Source organism: Tenrec ecaudatus, chromosome 2 (genome assembly GCF_050624435.1).
Source record: "Tenrec ecaudatus isolate mTenEca1 chromosome 2, mTenEca1.hap1, whole genome shotgun sequence".
Classification (NCBI taxonomy): Eukaryota; Metazoa; Chordata; class Mammalia; order Afrosoricida; family Tenrecidae; genus Tenrec; species Tenrec ecaudatus.
The window spans coordinates 50987541-51011555 of NC_134531.1; the positions used below are offsets into that span (position 1 = coordinate 50987541).

At 45.5% G+C, this 24015-nt stretch overlaps 1 pseudogene; it reads left to right on the forward strand.

Annotated features, from left to right (window-relative positions):
* Positions 1 to 18473: 18473 nt before the first annotated feature.
* On the forward strand, positions 18474 to 20079 carry LOC142438980 (eukaryotic translation initiation factor 2 subunit 3 pseudogene; annotated as a pseudogene).
* Positions 20080 to 24015: the final 3936 nt, after the last annotated feature.

The window sequence follows — 24015 nt, forward strand, 5'->3', positions numbered from 1 at the left end:
AGGATGTGAATTAACACTGAGACCAGAGGGGAGAGAAGGAGCGCAGCCACAGACACATCCTTACCAGTTCAGCTGCTGGCGTAAGTGAATCTCTACGGGTGCTTCTGGGAATTGGAGCCATCCACGTCATGGGACATCTCTGATTGGTTAGATGTGAGTAAACAAACATTCAAACCCCTGCAGGGTCAGTGGAGCTTTGAATGAACAGTGGAGGAACAGCAATCACCCACGAGATGTTACACCTCGCTGGGGTACCACTGACCTGTGTATAAGCCGCACTCCAGTTTTTCAGCACATTTTTTGTGCTGAAAAACTCAGCATATACATGAGTATATATGGTAGGCTAAAATTTAACACAATATCATTTGTTTTCCCTCTTGAATCATAATAAATTTGTTCTAGTTCCTATTATCTTTTGCTTCCTCTTCAATTGAAGCTTTTGTATTTTTGTTGTTGCTGTCATTATTGGGTATTTGTGTATGATTTTCTTGTGTGCAATTCAGGCTAGGTAAATAGTTTAGATTAATAGTTCCTTATACTTATGGCAGGGGAGGTTGGGGAACTAAATAGAGAACTAAAAATATTGAGTACAAGAATGAAGAAAATGTAAATTAATTATGGTGATTATTGTACAACTATTTTTCATTTCTTTTAACCAATGAATTGTATGATACATGAATTAAATCTCAATAAAACTTTTTAAAAAGTGTACGACGGTCAGGAGGAGTATTCATATTAAGAAAGCTTCTTCATCTTGCTTGATACTCAAGAAAAGACCATGGAAAAGACAAGACTAATAGATATAGATATATCATAATCATCTTCACATAGAAAGGAAGAAACTGGAACATTGAGGAACTGAGTAATTAGCAGCATTTCCACCCCAAGGCTGTCCCGTCAGCTGCAGGAGAAAAAAAATCCAGGTATGATCTAGAAAAAAAATCCAGGTATGATCCAGGTATGATCTGTGACCTGTAGGGAGAAAGACACAGCTCAGATCATCATCACAGGGCTGCTACTGAGGTCTGGGAAGCAACCAAAGCATGGCCACAAATTCCATCCAGGATCAAGACCTTCCCAAGTCAGCCACATTCAGACCTGGTGCTGCTACTACATCTTTTCTGAGGTAACCTCTGGTCCAGGCAGATTGTCTTGCCTAGTTCTGTTGTGCATAAGCTCACTATGAGTCCGAACCAACTTGATGGCACTTAACAACAACAACTGCAGCAATAATGTGCAGTATGTGTCAAATTTATCTTGTAATTTCAACACCAAATGAGACTAGTGCTCAGAAAAGAAACTAGTCTGCGGGGCTAATAGCCTAAATGAAACATAACCTCACTACCCTGTGACCAGACGAACTAGATGGAGCCTTTATCACTGATGACCACTCGGATCAGGACCACAAGGGATGTGCCCTGAAAGAACAGGAGAAAAACATGGACTAGAACTCAAATTAACAGGCAATACAGACTTACAGGACCACGTGACACTAGAAGAGCCCCTGGAACTATCATCCTGAGACTCTCTTTAAACCAGTGGTTCTCAACCTTCCTCATGACGCGACCCTTTCATGCAGTTCCTCATGTTGTGGTGACCGCCCCCAACCATAAAATTATTTTCGTTGCTACTTCATAACTGTAATTTTGCTACTGTTATGAATTTGATGACCCCTGTGAAAGGGCCCCCCCAAAGGGGTCGCGACCCAGAGGTTGAGAACTGCTGCTTTAAACCATGAACTAAACTGACCGAAAGTCACCTTTTAGTGAAATAACAGAATAGATACAAAATAAAGGATATTATCCATGAATATGGTGTTCCATTGAAAAAATATATCATATATATGACACCAAAAGCTCAATATGTGGGAAACAGAAGGATTTCTCCCAAGTTGTCTCCCCTAAATATGCCAAACTTAGCTGCTTGCAAATGACTATACACCTTTGAGGGCATCAGGAGTAGATCAGGGATCATTCTCTGTAGGGGTTCTCAGCCATCTAGACCAAGCAGTCACCACTGTTTATCCCACAAGTAGGGCCTACTCCCTTCTGATATGGATAGTAGTTGTCTGTGTCCTTGTAGGAGACCCCAGAGAGGTCAAGCCCGACCAAGGGTAACCAAGGTTAGGCTGCCATCATGAATCTAGAGTCCGCCCATCTTGTCACATGTATACCCCAGGACCCTCCCATTCCTATCACACACCCCTAGCTCATCTCCTTCCTGTCACGCTCATGCCTATCGTACATCCCCTTCCTATGATGTGTATGCCTATTGTACTGCCCCTTCCTGTGACGTGTGGTTACCTGGAATCACACCCCCTGAAGCAGATATAACGCTTGGTTAGCAATAAACAGGGTCCTCCAGCCTCCTGCCAGGTCTACGCCCCACCTCGCATCGGCCCAAGTTGTGTGCAGACCTGGCCAGTAAGATCATGGCCATCCAGGAGGTGAGCATGCTACGATGAAATGTGTCCAACTCCATTATTTGACTCCCTCTTCTCTCTCATGCTCTCTATGACTATGTTATATATCATTATATACATATTATATACAATATATACATATTATAATATGCATATGTCAACCATACAATTGTGCTTACTGAACCCGTGATTAGTGGGGGGGGGCTGGCACCCACATCCAAACGCATCAATAACTACTCTTACGCAAAGATAAGAAGACAAAAGGGCGGGGAACTCGTGGTTAGGTGCCATTGGATTGCTTCCACCCCCTGGTGAGCCAATGCACAACAGGAAATATTGCCTGGTCCTGCACCTTCCTCACAACTGTTCCTGTGTGTGAGCCTGCTGTAGCCATTGTGTCAATCCAGTAAAATGACGATTTAAGAGAGCTCAATTTGCAAGAATGCTGACCCACATTAAACAGGTAAAGGAGTAAACTACAGACTAAAAATATATACATATGAAGAAATATATATATATATATACATATGTAACTGATGACCATGTTTAAAAATTGTGAAAAAGGAAACCTAATTTGTGTGCGAACTTTAATCAAAACAATTTTTTTAAGGAAGGGCCCAGTGTTTCTTGAGAAAAACTCAACAAATCCTACCCCAGGGGTCCTCAAACTACTGCCCACGGGCCACATGCAGGCCCCCCCCCACCCCACCCCCGCCCAGGACATTTATCCGGCCCGCCGAGTGTTTTTGCCCATTTTGGTTTTTTATTTCAAAATAAGATATGTGCGGTGGGGTCGGTGCACTCGGAGCTGTCGGAGTGTGAGAGCAGGACGGGAACCTGGTAGCGCTATGCCTTTCTGCAGCTTCTCGGGCCCAGGTTTTCCAGAATCACTTTGAACTCGCTGTCTACGTGTGTGCCAAATGCGGCGACGAGCTGTTCTGCAGCCGCTCCAAGTACGAGCACTCCTCGCCGTGGCCGGCCTTCACGGAGACCATCCACGATGACAGCGTGGCCAAGCGGCCCCAGCGCGATCAGCCCATGCCTTTAAGGCGTCCTGCGGTAAATGCGGCCACGGGCTTGGCCACGAGTTCCTCAATGATGGCCCCAAGCGAGGGCAGTCCCGCTTCTGCATATTCAGCAGCTCCCTGAAGTTCATCCCTGAAAGCAACAAATCTGCCCCGCCCCCCCAGAGGCAGCCCAGCCCCAAGCAGCCACAGGCATTGGTCATTCCCCTTTAGAACTACAGCCTACTGACCTTCAGGCAGGGAGAAATGGGGGGGGGCAGTGTTTTTCCTGACGACCCTACCCTCCGTGCCAGGATGGGGCCGAGGGCTGCTTCATCTTGGCCTCCAGGCTTGATGCTGGTCTTAGGGTGTCTGTGTCTTGAAAGACATAACACCCTTGGCTTCTCTCCTCAGCCTGGCAGCCCCTCCCTGCTTGTCTGGTCTCACCCCTATGAGCCCCAATTCCCAAAGGGGCTCCAGCCCTCACCAGGGCCCTTGCTGACCCCCTAAGTTGTGTGAGCAGATGCAACCACTACATGAATTGCTCTGGTCAAATCCTTCCAGGTTCAGCAGGGCACGGATGGTCTGTGACCTGCTGGGCCATGCAGGCCATGGCACAACCCCTGAGTCCCAGGTCTCCATCTGTGTGGGAGAGCAGCCACTGATCCATGGTCTTCCTACCAGGCCCCAGTGGGCCAGTGGACCTGGGAAGTCTTGTCCCAGTCTGTACCTGCCAAGCCTGCCCCAGGAGAGTACATCCAGAGTTCCTGGTGGCGGCCTCACCCTCTCCCGACTCACCCTCTCCAACTTTCTGAACTGATCGCCTGGAAACTAATAAAGCAAGGAGACCCAGCAGGCTGCCGTGTCCATGACTGGGTCTGTCTTCACCCTTAAAAAAAATGTGCAGTGTGCATAGGAATTTGTTCATAGTTTAAAAAAAACAAAACTATAGTCTGGCCCTCCAACGGTCTGAGGGAAGGTGAACTGGCCCCCTGTTTAAAAAGTTTGAGGACCCCTGCTCTAGCCTAACCCACAAAAGAGTTTAGTAAACAAAACTGCAGGCCAAAATAGAAGAACTGGACTTCATAAAAGGAGGCTGGAGTTGAGGTGGGACAGGAGTGTAAAGCGGGTACATTTTTTAGTAGGTAGGTCCTTGGGGGGCACAACTAAACTCAAGTTGGGTGAGTGGTTACCTCCTCATTGAACCAGTCCTGTTTACAATCTGATTGAGAGCTAGCCATTCAGAAATAAGCTTGCATACTGGCACAAAGACTCTTAGCACCAAGAAGAGCATGTACACTTCCCTGAGAGACAGATTCAACACACCCTAGGACTTTTTCCATCTACACCTGTTATTCCCACTCCCAATGCTCGTGTGTGTGTGTGTGTGTGTATGTGTGTGCGCGCGCATGTAAAATCTGTAAAAGGTGGACATGAAAACTAGGTAGATTTGTGCACTCAAAAAATAAGATTAAAAATAAAAGTACAGATTCATAAATGCATTACAGACCCATAATTGTATAGGTAAAGAAGAATATTTAGAGATGTCGAACATCTAGCCTAATTCCATAACCATGGAACAGCAGTCATCTGCTTCTTCTCTGACTAGGATGTGCGGCCTTAAATCCAAGGGAATATGTCATTTCCTTAAATGTGCTACAGGCACCTTTGAGGTAACATCCCAGGTGTTCACTTAGTGGGGTTCTTCATGGAACCCCTGTGGCATGGCCTATGACTGAGGCTGTGTGCCTCAGAAGAGCAGGGTCTGAAGTCTCAGTCGTCCAGAGCACAAGGCCTGAGTCATCAAGGGCTTGACAGAAACTAAAGTGCAAGTGTCAAGTTGGGAACACAGACTGGGGCGTATTCTCCCTTTGGTTCCATGTCAGTGCTGTTAAGTGGTTTTTCCTGGAGGAAGGTTGCGTCTGTTGGTGGAGTTTACCCACCTTCTCCGAGACACTTATGCCCCTTTCCTCAATCTTGACTTGAATTTCCAGTAAGGTTTGCATATCACTCTTGTAGCAAGTCTGTTGATTTGGGGTGACCTTAGCACACAGTTGTATGGTAGCAACTGAATGGTCTTCTTCCTCTCACCTCATCTTGAGAAACTGACCCAGCTCAGGTGAGGTCTCCTCTGCGAAAGAGGGTTTTAAGATGAACACGTGACGTGGGTTCATGGGCAGGCTCTCTACCTTGTTCCTTGGGAGCCTGGATTAGGTCACATTACCTGAGAGCAGAAACCTGCCTTCATCTTACTGTTTATCCTTATAGCAGTGGACTCGTGAAATATTTGTCCTTTTTGTGATTGACTAGCTTCACTCACCATAATGGTTCCCGGATCATCCAGGTCATGGTCGCTGTTTTTCAGGGATGCGTAGTATTCTATTATGTGCATGTACCAGAGTTTCTTTATCGAGTTTCCTACTGATGGGCATTTGGGCTGTTTCCAGCTTCTTGCTTTTGTGAACGGTGTTGCCATCCACATGGGAGAGCACCTATTTGTGTTCCGTCTCCTACTTCTTTGTGGTCGATGCCTGGCAAAGATCTTACTGGAGCACACGGTCTTTCTCCCAATTGGTTGAGGTAGCGCCATATTGCTTTCCACAGCAGTTATGCATGTTTACAAGCCCACCGGCCGTGTCGATGAAGAGTCACAATCTCAGCACACTTTGCAGTTGTCCTGAAGGACGTCATGGGCCCAATCAGAAGCGAGCTGGGCCTTAGCGGACTTAACAAATAGATAGTGTAGAGCTGCTCAATTCCAACTCACAGCACTTTCTAGGGAAGGGCAAAACTGCAGTTAGGAATCAAAGCAGAGGAATAGAAGTTCAAAGCTGAACATTGAAGTTTTCAATCTAGAAGCAGAAACCCCAGTCTAATAACAAAAAAGCAATTAGATGTATCCAGTATGTCCAAAGATACTTATTTAAAGGCATTGAGAGAACTTAGCAACTTCACCCATCATTCATTTGGAATACATGGGCTTCATGAAAAAGATCACTGAAAAGGAAAGACATGTGATTTTTATGGAGGCAGTTCAAAACCAGCATCAGGTATGTGGGAGAAAGATGAGGCTTTTTAGTCCCATAAAGATGTAAAACCTTGGAAGCCCCCAGAGGTCGTTCAACCCTGTCCTATCGGGTCACTGGGAGCCAGCATGGACTCGAGGTAGTGAGCTGAGTGGTTGGTTCAGTTACTCTTGGTCTACCCATTTGGGGAATATCATCATTATGTCTAATGAAAAGCATCTCTCAACTAGACTATCTCTGGGAGAGCTGGTCACTGGCTTCTTTGGGGTTCCCTGAAATGGTTCACGCTGTTAACACCATCAGAACTGCACTCTCTTCTCACCTCCACCTGCCCCTCCAGTACTTTCCGTCTGGCAAGGCACCGCTGTAGTCTGAATCGCTACAGGAAGTCCCTCTGAACCACTGCAACGTGCGCTGAGCTCCTTGCCATTCGGACACAACGCGTTCCTTCGGCTCTAGTCATGCTAAAGACCAGTAAGGTGACTCTTCTCCTCTGGTTGGAGTATGGAAGTGTTGAGATCACTGACCCTTTTAAGACAAAAGGGTTCATCTCTGACCCCATCCCGACAGCCTACAAAAAGCAAACTAAAAATGATTCTACAGACCATGATTCTGGAAACATAATATTTATCCTTGCAGGTACAAAGAGATCGCTGAGTGGAAATGAACACCGTCCCCAGGATAAAACTGAATTACAAAGAGTGGGGGAGGAAAGGGGAAAAGAGGAATTCAATAATAATTTGAATAAGAATATTGAGAAACTATTCGATGGCATTTTTAAGTGATTTTTTAATAAATCATTTTATTGGGGGCTCTTATACATATATCAATTGTATCAAGTACATTTGTTCATAGTTTGCCATATCTTTTTTGTTTTTTTTAAATCATTTCATTGGGAGCTCTTACAGCTCTTATCACAATCCATACATCCATCCATTGTGTCATGCACATTTGTACATTTGTTGCCATCATCATTCCCAAACATTTTCTTCCTACTTGAGCCCTTGGTATCAGCTCCTCTTTTTCCCCTCCCTTGATAAATTATAGGCTGTTATTGTTATTTTCATATCTTACACCATCCTCTGTCTCCCTACATCCACATTTCTGTTGTTCATCCCCCTTGGGGGGGAAGGAGTTATAAGTCAATCATTGTGATCAGTTCCCCCTTTCTTCCCCTTCTCCTCTCACCTCCCCCCTACCCTCATGGTATTGTTATTCCCATTAATGTTCCTGGGGGGGAGGGTTATCTGTCCTAGATTCTATGTATTGAGAGCTATTATCTGTACCAGTGTACATGCTCTGGTCTAGCTGGACTTGTAAGATAGACTTGGGGTCATGATAGTGGGGGTGGAGGAAGCATTAAAGAGCTAGAGGAAAGTTGTCTGCTTCATCTGTGCTGTACTGCACCCTGACTGGCTCATCCTTTCCTTGTGACCTTTCTGTGAGGGGATGTCTGATTGTCTACAGATGGTCTTTGTGTCTCCACTCTGATCCCCCTTGTTTGCATCGATATGATGGTTTTAGATCTTCTGGTGCCTGATACCTGGTCCTGTCAATATCTCATGAACACACAGGCTGGTGTGGTTCTTCCCTGTGGGCTTTGTTGCTTCCCTGCTAGATGGCCACTTGTTTACCTTCAAGCTGTATTGGCACTTCATCCACATATCATACAAGTCAATAGTTGAATCTCAGTAACATTTTCTAAATAAAACAAAAAGCACACATGTGTGTCAGACCTACATATAGATGTCAGATCTTGTCAGAGCACACACAGATACAATATCATGATCTGAAAATGTATTCTGGCATTTGAGACTTTAAAACCAGAGGGATTTTTGCCCCTATACCAATTACGCCAACACTTACCTAGTAGACCTAAGCTCTACTCTCCTTGTTGAGTTTGGCCTCTGCCTCTCACTATCTTATACTAGAACACACCAAGTTACTATTTTTGACTAGTTTCACCCACAACTATATAAAGCCAAAGTATCCCTGGTAACACGCTGAGATAAGCTTTGGGCTGCTAACTGCAAGATCAAAAGTGCAAATTCACCAGCTGCTTGTAGGAGAAAGATGGGGCTGTCAGCTCCCCTAAAGAGTTATCATCCTGGAAACCCTACTTAGGGGTGCCATGAGTCAGACTTGTCTCTGTGGTAGTGGGTGTATCTGAAGTCGGGATTATATCTCCTGCTACATTCTAAATTCTCATCAAAAGACTCTGCTAGATGCAAACCACAGACCACTGCCTTTTCATCTCCCCAACCACCCCACTTGAGATCAAACTGAGAATGACACGGACAGCAGGAAGCCAGCCCACCCAGGTGGCTTGTGGTCTGTAAGCAGAGAGCTTCTGGTAACAGCAAAGAGCTACAGGATGGGGTAGCGAGAAGCCAGATGCACTGAGGTCACCAGACAGGGGAGGAAGTGGGGGGACCCTCCCAGGGGACCCTCCCCTCCCCGAGGGGTGACACCCAAAGGAGTGGCTGTAAAACTCTGGTGTGCAGTATTCCAGCAGAAACGTGGGATGTGTTATGGAAATACCCCTGAATTGTTTAGGACCACAGAAACACTTTGCACAAGGCCAGCTTCCTTGACTCCATGCTACTTGACCTTTTGAACCTCGAGTGCATGCTGGTCAGATGTCACCATGACCCATTTACTACGACACTTGAAACCAGGCGGCTTCATCTGCATGGGCCAAGAGCATGCACCGCTGTCCTCATTGCTGCTAGTGTTTTGTAATCGCTGTTGTCAAATGCGCTGGTGTCTCAGCTACAGTAATATGGTGCGTGCTGTTGAGGAACTTGTGCCAAAAACTTTTTTTGAGAAGGAAGTAGCGATTAAAGGAGAAAAGTCGTCTGCTCCACTCATCGTAATGGTATAACGAATAACGCAATGGAGCAAGACTTTACAAAATCATGTCATTGTTAGTGTTCACATAATCTAAGAATATTACAACCAAGCAGTGCATAACTACAGTTATCACCTATTATTCTATGGTTAAAATCGATCGTTAGCATTGCTAAGATGCAGTATGATCTAATATAGGAACAGGACTATGGGTTGGTGGGAGGGGGGCCGGAATAACAGCATGAGCTACAACATTAGGTGACACAAACCTGATAACACCACCGGCCAGATGGTTACCCATAAACTCCTGTCTTGGAATTACCTATGAAAACCTATAATTGTTGGGAAAACTGAAAAGTTAATATAAATTTCAGCTGACAAAAACTCCCTTCCATGGAGCTAATTCCTATAGGACAAGGTAGAACTGCCCTTGTGAGTTTCTGACACTGTAACCCTTTATGGAAGTAGAAAGTCTCATCTTCCTCCTGAGGAGTGGCTGCTGGTTTTGAACTGATCATCTTGCAGTCAGTGGTATAACAATGTGGGTTGCTGTGAATTTCAGCTGATTACCACTAATAAAAGATAACATGTCCAAAGTACGTGAGACAAGGTCTCCCCATCCTTGCCTCTAAGGAGCATTCTGGTTGTACATCTTCAGGACAGATTTCTTTGTTCTTTAAGTTTAGTAGTCCATGGTATTTTCAGCATTCTCCACCAGCACCGTAATTCAGATACGTTGATCATTTGGGCCTTCCTTATTCAATTTTCAATTTTCACATGCATATAAGGCCATTGAAAACACCATGGCACTGAAGACAAAATGGGTGCATAAATAAATGTATTGAAGAAAACTGATGGAACCCAGCTATTAAAAGATATCACATCTGGGGTCTTAAAAGACTGAAGATAAACAAGTGGCCATTTAGCCGAGAAGCAACAACGCCCACATGGAAGAAGCACACCAGCCTGTGCGATCACGAGGTGTCCATGGGATCAGTTATCAGGCATCAAAGACCCAGAACAAAAAAATCCTATCAATGTGAATGAAGGGGAGCATGGAGTGAAGACCCAAAGCCCATGTGTAGACAATTCAACGTCCCTTTACAGAAGGGTCATAAGGAAGAGACAAGCCAATCGGGGTGCAGCATAGCACTGATGAAACATACAACTTTCCTCTAGTTTAATGCTCCCTCACCCCTACTATCATGACCCCAATTCTACCTTACAAATCCGGCTAGAACAGAGCAGGTACACAGATAAGAGCTTGAATAACAGTGAACCCAGGACAGATACACCCCTCAGGACCAATAATGGAAGGGGGAGGGGGAGGTAGAAAGGAGGAACTAATCACAGTGATCTACATATAACCCCCTCCCGAGAGATGGACAATGAAAGTGGGTGAAAAGAGATATTGGTCAGTGTAAGACATGAAAAGTAATAATAATTTATGAATTATAAATAAAGGGTTCATGAGGGAGAGAGGTAGAGAGGGGGGAAATGAGCAATATCAAAGACTCAAGTAAAAAGAAAATGTTTTGAAAATGATGGCAACATAGGTGCAAAAATATGCTTGACATAATGGATGATGTATGGATTGTGATAAGAGCTGTATGACCTCCCAGTAAAATGATTTTTTTTTAAACCAAAAACTCCATGGCTGGGTCAGGTGCACTTTAGTCCTCAAGGTAACATCCTGCCAGGTGGGGAGAAGAGGGGAAGAAGGGGGAAGAGATCAGAACGATAGACACATAACCACACACTCCCAAACCCACCCAGTGAGATGAACAACGGAAACTGTGGAGGAAGGGAGACAGCAATTCATGCAAAATATGAAAATAATAATTTGCAATTTATCAAGGGAACACCAGGGTGGGGGTGGGGGACGGGGAGAGGAGCTGACGCCAAGGACTCAATAGAAAATAAATGTCTAGAAAAAACTATGGCGACATATTTACACATGTGCTTGATACAACTGATGTATGAATTGTTACAAGATCTTGAAGAGCTCTCAATAAAATGTTTATAGGGTGAACAAGTAAATGTGGTGAAGAAAGCTGATGGTGCCCGGCTATCAAAAGAGATAGTGACTGGGGTCTTAAAGGCTTGAAGATAAACAAGCGGCCATCTAGCTCAGAAGCAACAAAGTCCACATGGAAGAACACACCAGCCTGTGTGATCGAGTGGTCCCGAAGGGATCAATTATCAGGCATCAAAGAACAAAAAATCATATCATTGGCTGCACACCTCCATGATAGAATCGCTAAAGACAAATGGGTGCATAAGAAAATGTGGTGAAGAAAGCTGATGGTGCCCGGCTATCAAAAGAGATAGTGTCTGGGGTCTTAAAGGCTTGAAGGTGAACAAGCGGCCATCTAGCTCAGAAGCAAAAAAGCCCACATGGAAGAAGCACACCAGCCAGTGCGATCACGAGGTGCCAAGGGACCAGGTATAAGGCATCATGCAAAAAAAAAAAAAAGATATAAGTGTGTGTATGTATGTGTATATGTATATATGTATATGTATATATATACCATATTAAATGAAGGGGGAAGTGCAGAGTGGAGACCCAAGGCCCAAGTGTCGGCCAATGGAGATCCCCTCATAGAGGGGTTTAGGAGAGGAGATGGGTTAATTAGGGTGCGAGGTAGTACCGATGAAGAACACAGCTTTCCCCCAGATCCTGGATGCTTCCTCCACCCAACTATCATGATCCGAATTCTACCTTGCAGGGCTGGATAGGGCAGAGGCTGTACACTGGTACATATGAGGGCTGGAGGTACAGGGAATCCAGGGTGGATGATACCTTCAGGACCAAGGGTGTGAGGGACGATGCTGGGAGAGTGGAGGGTGAGTGGGTTGGAAAGGGGGAACTGATTACAAGGATCCACATGTGACCTCTTCCCTGGGAGAGGGACAGCAGAGAAGGGGGGGAAGGGAGACTTCGGATAGGGCAAGATATGACAAAATAACGATGTATAAATTACTAAGGGCACATGAGGTAGGGGGAAAGGGGAGGGAGGGGAGAAAAAAAAGAGGACCTGATGCAAGGGGCTTAAGTGGAGAGTAAATGCTTTGAGAATGATTGGGGCAGCAAATGTATGGATGTGCTTTATACAACTGATATATGTATATGTATGGATTGTGATAAGAGTTGTATGAGTCCCTAATAAAATGTAAAAAAAGAAAAGAGGAGAAAAAAATGATTAGGGCAAAGACTGTACAGATGTGCTTTATACAATTGATGTATGTATATGTATGAACTGTGATAAGAATTGTATGAGCCCCAATAAATTGTTAAAAAAAATAAAATAAAATAAAATGTTTATAAATAAATTAAAAAGTAACATCCTCCCTTTCCAATACTTCAAAGTGGTCTTGTGCAGCAGGTTTACTTCATACAACATGTCTTTTGATCTTTGGTTGCAGATCCAAGCAAGATAAATCCTTGACAATTTCAACCTTTCTCCATGTATCGAGATATATTACCCATTGGTCCAGTTCTGAGGACTTTGGTCTTTTTTTTTTATTGTGTATTACTTTTTTTTAAAACAATTTATTGGGGCTCATACAATTCTTATCACAGTTCATACATAGACTTTGGTCTTCTTTATGTTGAGTTGTAAACCATATTGATGGCTACAAGCCTTGATCTGCATCAGCAAATGTTGAAAGCCCAGCTCACTTTCAGCAAGCAAGGTTGTTCCATCTGTATATCCCAGGTTGTTGATAAGCCTTCCTACAATCCTGATGCCACATTCTTCTTCATATATTCCAGCTTCTCAGATGATTTGCTCAACATACAGTTTGAACAAGAATGCTTAAGAGGATACAACCCTGACCCAGTATTCCATTGTTCTCGATGCACAACTGCCTTCTGGTTCATGTGTAGGCTCCACATGAGCACAAGTCAGTGTTCTAGAATTCCCATTCTTCTTAATGCTATCCACAGTTGATGCATAGTCAATAAAATACAAGTAAACATCTTTTTAGTGTCCTCTGTTTTCAGCTAAAATCCCTTTGGCATCAGCAATGATATCCTGGGTTCCACATCCTATTCTGAATCCAGTCTGAATTTCTGGCAGCTCCATCAATGTATGGCTACAATGACTGTTGAATGGTCTTCAGCAAAATTTTACTTGCATATGATATCAATGATAATCCTTCTATAATTTCCACATTCTATTTGGTCACCTTGCTTCAGAATGGGTACAATTATAGACCTCTTTCAGTTAACTGGCCAGGTAGCTAGCTGTCTTCCAAATTTCTTTACATAGGTGAGTAAGTGCTTTCAGTGCTTCATCAATGTGTTGAAACATTTCTATTGGTATTCCATCAATTTCTGAAACCTTGTCTTTGACTAAAGCCTTCAGTACTGCTTAAACTTCTTTCAGCACCACTGGTTCTTGATCATAGGCTATCTCCTGAAATGATGGAACATCAACTCTTCTGTTGGTACAGTGACTCTGTATTCTTTCCATCTTCTTTTTATACTTCCTGCGTTGCTCAATACTTCGCCCATAGAATCGTTCAATATTGCAACTCGAGGCTTGAGCTCTTTCTTCCATTCTTTCCATTTAAGATACAGACCTAGTAATAATAAGGCGAAAGCTTAAGTTGTAAGAATGGCATGAGGCAACCGTGGGAACATCCTAACTAAATGTGGCCCAGCTCTCACCCCTTCACAGGCAGGCCGCTTCTACATCTAGACCTTTCGGTCGAGTGGCCCTTGGCTTCTGCAATGTCACAGAGGTCTTTCAGTACTGTCAATAAATGCCTGAAGGACATGCCACTTTGCCTTAAGTCTTAGCCTGAGGGCACTCAGTTCTAGCTCAACCGACTTGGCAAATCTAGCTTCTTAAGTAAGTGCTTGGAGGCAACCTACCCCACAAGCAAGCCTCCTACCTGAAGACACTCCATGGTGTCCACTCTGTGGGCTGGGAAGCCCGCCACTCTATCTTGTGCTCTGGCTCTTGGTTCTGCGGCTGATGCTCCTCTACCCCTTGTCTGAAGTTAGCTTTCTGTTCCTCGATCAAGGAGATTCACTGACAAAGGACACACTCCACTCCTGGACCTTCTTTCTTGATGGCAGTGAGAGCCCCCTTTTCTGCTTCTGAGATGTTGGGGTTTTTTTTCACCCAGCAGTATAGCAAACCTGATCAAACGCACATTTGAGTTCCTAGTTTTTACAATCACAATGAACCCTGATAACAATCACTCCCAACTTATAAGTATATAATTCTAGCAGCACCTTCTGCACTTTCTCTTACCCAGATCCCTCAGGAAGAGGGGATTTTATATAAGACATGCTGCAATGAAGAAGAAGAATGAGCCCCTGAAGCAGAGTGTGGATGAATCCATATTAGGCTGAATGAAATAAGTCCATCACAAAAGGCAATCTTACAGTAACAGTAACTAAAAATGTGGTTACCTGGGTAGATACATATGCCTTTATGTGTATAGAAAGGCACATGTGAGTATAGGGGTGTATCTGTAGGCATATGTATGTATACACATGTTTGTGTGTGCTGTACAAGACTGCAGTTCTTCAGAATCCCACTGTTACCACGTAGTTCTCCAGGCGCCATCAGCACAGTGTGCTCAGTGTACGCAGTGGTGCCCTTCCTGGTTGAAAGCTACTGATGACGTTAATGAGGCACTTGGCCTAGAGCTCATCCGCTGTGAGAATTGTGGCAGGCTCCACTGCTGGTGTGGGTGCTAGGGGAGAGGAACGTGTAAATACCACATACGTGGCTACTGTGCATGTGAAAGACCTCACTTGGTATCATCCCTATTCTTTACATAATTTGACTTCTAACTGGTTGTAATAACATGTGTTCTACATAAAGTAGTAAACCATTTCTGCATTCCTTTATCTCCTACCAGCTTCTTCCACGACCGTGAAGCAGCATTGTGGCTGGCACAGCAACTGCGGTCAGTGGAACTTAGCCAATACCACTGGGAGCCCAGACAGGCATCGGCCTTGCTGCCAGCAGTCACAAAACAGAATAAAGGGGTGTCCTGAGAGTGCGGGCAGTGGAAGCTCCAATCATCAGTAGAGTGTAGAAAGGATAGCAGTGTTAGTAACCTGGTCCAGGCATGAAGCCGACAGCCTGCCTAGAGAATTCCAGTGGAACTCCCGCCAGTCCCTCACGCCTGGACCCAGACAGATAAAGCACCCAGCAAAAATCCCACTCCAATGGACTCCCTTTCAATTGCATGGAGCTCAATTAAAATGTATGTTCACAACACGTTTTTTGTTCCTGTATCGAGCTATATGCCCCAAACACAGAAGAATGCACACACTTGGAATGGCCGAAATTGAGAATCTATTAATTTTCCAGATCGAAAAGAAGCATTGATCGCTTTAGAAGCTCTTCATTGGATTTGATAAGCCTGAAAACATGTTGCTCATATTGGACAGACTGTTTGTCACACTTTTAAAATCTTAAAGCCATAACAAATAAGAGATCTCTACAAATGTCCATCAGCCACACCTCAGGAGAAAGATGAGGCTTTCTACTCCCATAAAGAGGTGCAGTCTGGAAAACCCAGAGGGGCAGTGCTACTGTTTGATGGGATTGCTGTGAGTCGGAATCAACTCAATGGCAGTGGGCTAAGAAAAACAACACCCTCAATGTACCTAATCAGGAAGCAAACAGCAAAGACATAAGAGACGTATTTGGAAGTTCCTTTTACAGATGAAGAAGTGGACTTATCATGAGAAACCCTCAAGATCAGAACAAGCTCCCGGATCGCCGGAAATGGCTGCGTCAAGAGATCTTTGACTGAGAGAGAGACTAGGAGATGTCAAATTATGCTCTGAGTCTTTACCTCTTCGAAAGAAGCAGTACTCGTGTCTGCTATCATTGTTATTTTTTGACTGATACTCTCTCAGGCACTTATCCGACATCTCTGCTTTATGGATGTGCTTTCATTCATGTCCTTCAATCACTCATCTTTTTCTATCAGGAATTCATCTTTTCCTTACTGATTTAGAAAGGCAGCTAAGCGAGCTCTTCCCTGACATTTCGGGACTTGGTCTGGGATTTTCTTTCTCTAACCACCTGGCCTTGGGAGAAAACATTTTTCCTTCCAACCTCCGTCCAGCGATTGAGGTGTCTTGCACACATGGAGAAGGGAGTTATTGGTTTCAAAGCTTCCTCTGATGGGAGTGTTCAGTGAGTTTTTGTAGGATCCTGCAAGAGAAAAGGTAAGATTTAAGCTTGGTCTTTAATGCAAGTTAATCCTTTATTGAAGGTTTGTTCATGGCGCCTTCCATAAAAGAGCAAACTGAGAAGACTCAGGCCTTGTCTCCCCAAAATCCTCGGCGGCTGGGGCTTGTCCGGAGCACTGTGTTCATAGGGAAGTAGGCGAAGAACCGGCCGGTGGCTTCACGAGCAGAAAGCAAATGCAGCAGAGCCAGCAGAAATGTTCTGTTGGATTTTCTGTACTTTTGTTTTGCTTTGCTTGTTCATATCAGAGCGTATCTCACATATGTTATGTCATTGGGGGTCACCCTCTTGAAGTTATTATGTTTTTCTGGTTTTCGGTATAAGAAACCCTGGACTGATGAACTTATAGAGACAGTGGGTATAATAAGGGTTTGGGGGTAAGGGTGAATACAGTGAAGTGGGGTGAAGTAAAAGGAAGATGATGTCAAGGAGGCCAGGGAAAAAAAGAAATGCTTGGAAACTGATTATGATACCAATTGTATAATACTGCTTGACATGATCGAACTATGGAATGATATGTGTACTACCTCCAAATTCATAATAAATGTTCTTTAAAATTTTTTTAATGGTTTGGGGGCATGCATGGGCCAGATCTGAACATTCAAAGAATGGATGGCTACAAACCATTGAAAATATTTTAAAGGCTGGAATGACAAGCAGGATCAGATCTACCCGGGAGACCTTGGTTCCCAAGCAATCATCTGAAACGTTTGCTTTGCCAGCTCCTGACATTCCCTACACCATGTTGAGCACATCCCAGGGCCTCTCCACCTGCTTATTGCAGAAAGAGGTCCTGTGAGGAGTTCAAGGTGGCATTGATGAAATAATCGCTGAGTTAAAAAAAGAATAGGAGGATCGGTATTATTGGCATCTTTGTTATTCTCACCTACTCTCTGGAGAAGACCCCTCAGGGCCTTTGACTCCTTTTCCAGACCTTTAACTGCACTGAAACTTCGATGAGTCATCCTCCCACACCCCAGTGTCCGGGACTGCTCAGACATCAGAGCGACCTGGGGACTATTGGAAAATCATGGCCTTTTGCCATGTGGCAATCCCTTCCTAATTTGAACAACACTGGGCTAGGTAAAGTGTCCCCGATGTTCCTCCCTACAGCCCAGCACCGCAAGTCCTGAGCTATCCAAAAGCTGAGAGAGATGCCGTACATCAAGGGAGGCGGTGAAAACATGATCTGCTCCACAAAGTGTTTGCTAGCATTGTTCTGTCTGTGTGTGTGTGTGTGTGTGTGTGTGTGTGTGTGCGCGCGCGCGCACACGCTATCTAGAATTTAAGAGAGAGGAACCCAACTCTCGGAACGTCCAGTGAGAAAGAAAAAGATGCAATGGGATGGTCTTACCGGCCATCAGTGCAGGTTCACTTACTTACCAGTCTATAAAAGCGACTGCCTGCCAATGCAAGTCTCAGAGATGTACTTGAAACACAACAAAATTTATTTTGTCTTTATTACACACACACCCTTGAAAGCACCTTCTTCAAAAGGAGAAAAATAAAAAAGAAATTCACTAAATGTGACACTGAACGCTTCTTGCAAGACAAAGATTCTATCCATAATATATCCCCTTTGAACATCTCAAAACTAAATTGTGGCTCTATAGTCCTGTCCCCTCGGCCGGAATCAAGGTCTCTTTTTCATCAGTCATCTGAAGCGCTCATTCAGGGAGTCCCAGCCTGAGTGGGCTTCAGGAAAGGTAGGTGCCAGATCCTTGTTTTGGCTTTGCTGCCCTCTTGTGGCAACTGGGACACTGGCATCAGACATCTCAGTCGACAGCCACTTCCCAAAGCAGTAGCTCTGAAAGTTAGAATATGAAGGTACTAGCGGCCTTCAAATGCCTGTTTTATCGACACAAAGGAACATGGTAGAGCTGACAGGAGCCACATTGAAGCAAAAGGGAAAATTCCTTAGAAGAGACGAAATCAACCTACTTCCTCTATGAGCAAGATGGCGGGGAACGAGGCTGGAGTCACTCTGGGGCAGCCGCATATTTCTCCGCAGGATCTCACCACCTTGGATGTTACCAAATTGACACCACTGTCTCATGAAGTCATCAGCAGACAAGCCACCATCAATATAGGCACAAATGGTCATGTAGCTCATGGGAAGTCTACAGTTGTAAAAGCTATTTCTGGCGTCCACACTGTCAGGTTCAAAAATGAACTAGAAAGAAATATTACCATCAAACTTGGATATGCTAATGCTAAGATTTATAAACTTGATGACCCAAGTTGCCCTCGACCAGAATGCTATAGATCCTGTGGAAGCAGTACACCTGATGAGTTTACTACAGACATTCCAGGGACCAAAGGGAACTTCAAATTAGTCAGGCACGTTTCCTTTGTGGATTGTCCAGGCCATGATATTTTGATGGCTACCATGCTGAACGGGGCCGCAGTGATGGATGCAGCTCTTCTGCTGATAGCTGGTAATGAATCTTGTCCCCAGTCACAGACATCTGAACATCTGGCTGCTATAGAAATCATGAAACTGAAACATATTTTAATTCTACAAAATAAAATTGATTTGGTGAAAGAAAGTCAGGCTAAAGAACAGTATGAACAAATCCTTGCATTTGTACAAGGTACAGTGGCAGAAGGAGCACCGATTATTCCAATTTCTGCTCAGCTGAAGTACAATATTGAAGTTGTCTGTGAGTACATAGTAAAGAAAATTCCAGTACCTCCCAGAGACTTTACTTCAGAACCCCGACTCATTGTGATTCGGTCCTTTGATGTCAACAAACCTGGCTGCAAGGTTGATGACCTCAAGGGGGGTGTGGCTGGAGGTAGTATTCTAAAAGGAGTGTTAAATGTGGGCCAAGAGATAGAAGTCTGACCTGGTATTGTTTCCAATGATAGCGAAGGAAAACTCATGTGTAAGCCAATCTTTTCCAAAATTGTGTCACTTTTTGCGGAGCATAATGATCTTCAGTATGCGGCTCCAGAGGGTCTTATTGGAGTTGGAACAAAAATTGACCCCACATTGTGCCGAGCGGACAGAATGGTCGGGCAGGTACTTGGTGCCATAGGAGCTTTACCTGAGATCTTCACAGAGTTGGAAATTTCCTATTTCCTACTCAGGCGGCTTCTAGGTGTACGTACTGAAGGAGACAGAAAGCAGCCAAGGTGCAAAAGCTATCTAAGAACGAAGTGCTCATGGTGAACATTGGATCCCTGTCAACTGGAGGAAGAGTTAGTGCAGTGAAGGCTGATTTGGGCAAAATTGTTTTAACTAATCCAGTGTGCACAGAAGTAGGAGAGAAAATTGCCCTTAGCCGAAGAGTGGAGAAACACTGGCGTCTAATTGGCTGGGGCCAGATAAGAAGAGGCGTGACAATCAAGCCAACAGTCGATGATGACTGAAGATGCCCAGTTAAATAACAGTAAAGCTGGAAAATCGCTCCCCAACCTAGGGATGTATGAAGATGCCCAGTTAAATAACAATAAAATTGGAAACCGCTCCCCAACCTAGGGATGTATTTTCAAAGTAATACCACAATTCCATTTCACCGCTCATTACCTTCAGTGGTAGCCATAAGATTACTCTGAGTATTTGCTGATGAAATGTAATCTCTGGTACTACAAGCAGTCCATAATAAATGAACAATTAGTGTAATACTGGATTTACTCTACAGCCAGCCTTTGGTGTAGCGTACATGCCAATTGAACCTATTTGAAATAAAGATTCTGACCACCTGGAAAAAAAAAAAAGAAGAAGAGATGAAATCGACTCATCTAGTACAACACAAATAGCAGATATATAAGGGTTTTTTTAATTTTTGTGACTTGGGAGAATGTTCGTAAATGTAACAAGTGTGTGCATCGTAGAATGTGTGCGTCACATATGACCTTTGAAACACTCGTGTCTATTGAAAGCCTCTCTACTCAAGGCTCTCAAGTGAGGCCAAAGTAGTTAAAAACCCAAAGCCAACTCACTGCCATTGGGCTGATTCCAACTCAGAGTTCAACTCAAAGCTGGACAAACTAATTGGATTTAGAAGTACAGCCACCATGCTCCCCAGAGGCCAAGATGACAAGTTCTTTGGACATGTTGCCAGGAGCCACCAGCCCCTGGAGAAGGACATAGTGCTTGGTAAAGGGGAGGAGCAGCGAAAAAGAGGCAGGCCCTCGACCAATGGATTCACAGGGGCTGCAACAGTGGGCTCAGGCGTAAATAATTGTGAGCACGGGGCAGGGGGGGGCGCTGGTTCCTTCTCGTTCCTAGGGGCGCTGTGAGTCGGTCAATCCCATGGCAGGACGCACCAACGACACAGTGACTCCCCAGAAGGTGTCTGAGGTCGTAAGCCTTTATGGACACACAGATTCCCCTTGCTCCCAGCCCGGGGTCGCTGCTGTGGTCAAGCCCAATGTTTCACCCACCACACCACTAGGGCGCCTTCCTCTGATCATCAGCAGCATTACAAAGAGTGGCATAATATTCCACGGCTACTATGGAACTACTTAATAATGCTGAAATGCATTCGGGTGTTGGGAAGTGAAGAGTAGGAAACAATATTCCAATGTGGTCCCATTCCCTAGGCTTCCATGAAAACCGGGGGAGTGGGGGTGGGGGCGGACAGGCTAGAATCTGGAGGTCATAAACACTAGTTTGTTTAATGAGCCTGTGTGAGTAGGGGTGGTCTTCCTGCACCCCTTCCCGGCCGTGTGGGTGCTCCCGGGTCAACCCAGCAGCTCTCTCCTCCCTGCTGCCCACCCTCTGAGCTTCCAGAAAGGGCACGGTGCCAAGGGAAAGAGATGCCCGACACCACAGCTGTCAACAGTTTTGTTTTGAGTCCATGTTCTAGGTTTGAGGAGGGGTTGGGGAAAGAGCGCTGAAAACAGGAAAAACGACAGCTTCCCAGACAGTAGCCAGGCGTCTAGAAGGACGCGACAGCCCCACCGGAGGACAAGGCCAAGCAAGGGGTGAGGAGCCAGGCCGGCCTGGGAGCGAACCTTTTCCCACTTCGCGGTTCTCCGCGCTAAGGAAGGCGAATTCCCATCCCTCCCATGCCAAAAAGAACACCCCGCCCTAGAGCGATCATCCACTCTGTGGCTCAGAGCAGAAGTGCCCCCTCGGTGCTTCCCAGGCGATCCTCTGTATGGAGACTCCCATGGATCCGCCACTGGCTTCAAACTGCCAGCCGCGCTCTCACCGCTGCGCCACCAGCCCCCCAGAGGCTGCGCCCAGAGCTGGAGGGAGACTGAGGCTAGGGAGCTCGACTAAGTGCTCCCCCTCAGAGCCTCGGTCCCCAGGGCCACTGGAAATGTCAGCGTAAGTATCAATCCCCCCCCCCCTGTCTCCTGCTCTCAACTAGTAGCAATTTGTGAAACACGGCAGGACAAAGGCCGGTGATTCCCCAGCTGTGGCCCACATCTGCGAGACCAGGGGCCCTTCCAGAGAAGGGAGAAGCTACCACCCTTGAAGACATCTTTCCTGGGCAGTGACCCAGACAGAGGAAGGAGACTCTTGCTCACCGTTCACCATGGCGTTACAAAAGGCAACCTACTCCAGATGTGTAACATAATCCTGAGTTTATAAGAGAGGAAGCCGACCGAGCAAGAACAAATTCAGTGATGCAGCCGCTAAGAGAGACAGTGGAGAAGGTACTGTCCACAGTGAGAAGAAGGTTGGGAGGCCGTGAGACCAGGTTAACGGGAAGGAGACAGCTGGAATGGAGACCATGAGAATGTGGATGCCGCATGAGGAACACAACCAGTGTTACCGGATAGTATTGTAGAACCTTGGATTGGGGAACTCTAATGTTGTGTGCACCTCCCCGGAAAACAGTAGATATAGATAGAGATGATATAGATAGATATAGATGATATAGATAGATATAGGTGATATAGATAGATATAGGTGATATAGATATAGATGATATAGATATAGATGATATAGATATAGATATTTAATTGCACACTAACAATCTTGTGGTGTCTTGGCAGGTCTGCCTCTCGCTGTCACTCGTTCCACACTGTTTCCCCGCCAGGAGTGCCAGTGAACCCCTAGCAGACCTTCATGTCTTAGCTACCAACTGCTTTGTGAAATTATCTGCGACATCTGCTCTGCCATTTCATCCCACACCGGGCTACACAGTGACCGGCTCACAGTGACCCTGGGCACCGCCGCAGGGAACACTGCGCAGCCCTGGGCCTTCCTCGCCATCCCCGTCAAGTTTGAGCCCTTGGCTGCAGCCACTGTGTCCATCTCTCTCCTGACCATCTTCCTTTTCTTCGCAGACCCTCTGCTTCATCAAACACGGAGCCCTTTTCCAGGAAGTGGTCTCTCCTAGTGACAGGTCCAAAGTGGGGCAGAGGCCATCAGTCTCACCATCCTTGCTCCCAAGGAGCATGCAGGCTGTACTCTGTCCGCGATGGATCTGTTTGTGTTCTGACGGTCCGTGGTCCTTTCAGCGGTCTTCGCCAGCACCGTCAACCAAGCACATCGATTCGCTTCACTCTTCCTTAGTCTCTGTACAGCTTTTGCTAGGGGATTGAAGATACCCCCCAAATTATGGCCTCCAAAGAGACCCATGTCTATTTCTGGAAGCTGTGATTGTTATCATGTGTGGTCAAAGCTTTGCCGACATGAATAAATTCAAGATTTTGTTTGGGGGAGATTGTTCTAGAACGGTGGTTCTCAACCTTCCTAATGCTGCAACCCTTTCATACAGTTCCTCATGTGGTGACCCCCTCAACCATAAAATGATTTTCGTTGCTACTTCATCACTATCATTTTGCTACTGTTATAAATCAGGCAACCCCTGTGAAAGGGTCTTGTGACCCCCAAAGGGGTCATGACCCACAAGTTGAGAACCGATGCTCTAGCAGTCAGTGGTTCTCAATGCAATTGCCTGTGACTATCCAGGAAAGGTTAGACACTGAGCTGACAGCCCCAGGTGACCGGTGGTTGAAAGGGTGCTCTTGTAAGGAGAAAAATAAAGCGGTCTGCTGCTGGAGATTTCCAGTCTCAGAAACCCCACCTGGGCGCCATGGGGGTCAGCATCAACTCATGGCAGTGGGCTCGGTTTTTCTGTTTTCTGCATAGAAGAGGAGCAGACAGCGTGGCCACAAGGATCACATTGCAGCAACACAGCCAAGGGCCTAAGTAAGTCTGGATCCCATTAAGAGCAAAATAGCGTCTAGGGAACTCCAACATCACCCACACTGGGGAACTGTGGGCTGTCCGCAACCGTTCTCTAAAAGGAAACGGACAAGCCAGGACCCGAATCCTGAGTTCACTCGGAGTAAGGGGACAGCAGTGCTTCCGGGTCTCGGAGAAGAGGAAGAAATGGAGCCGCGCCTGATCCAGGAGAAGGAATCCAGTTTAGTAGAGGGGAAGGGAGGTCCCAAAGAAACTGCCCTCAAATGGTCTTCAAACTGCCCTTGAAGGATGAAGGACCCCTTGTGACGCAGAGGATACGACCAGGCTGCGTTCTGCAAGCTTGCGGGCCAGAGCCACCAGCACG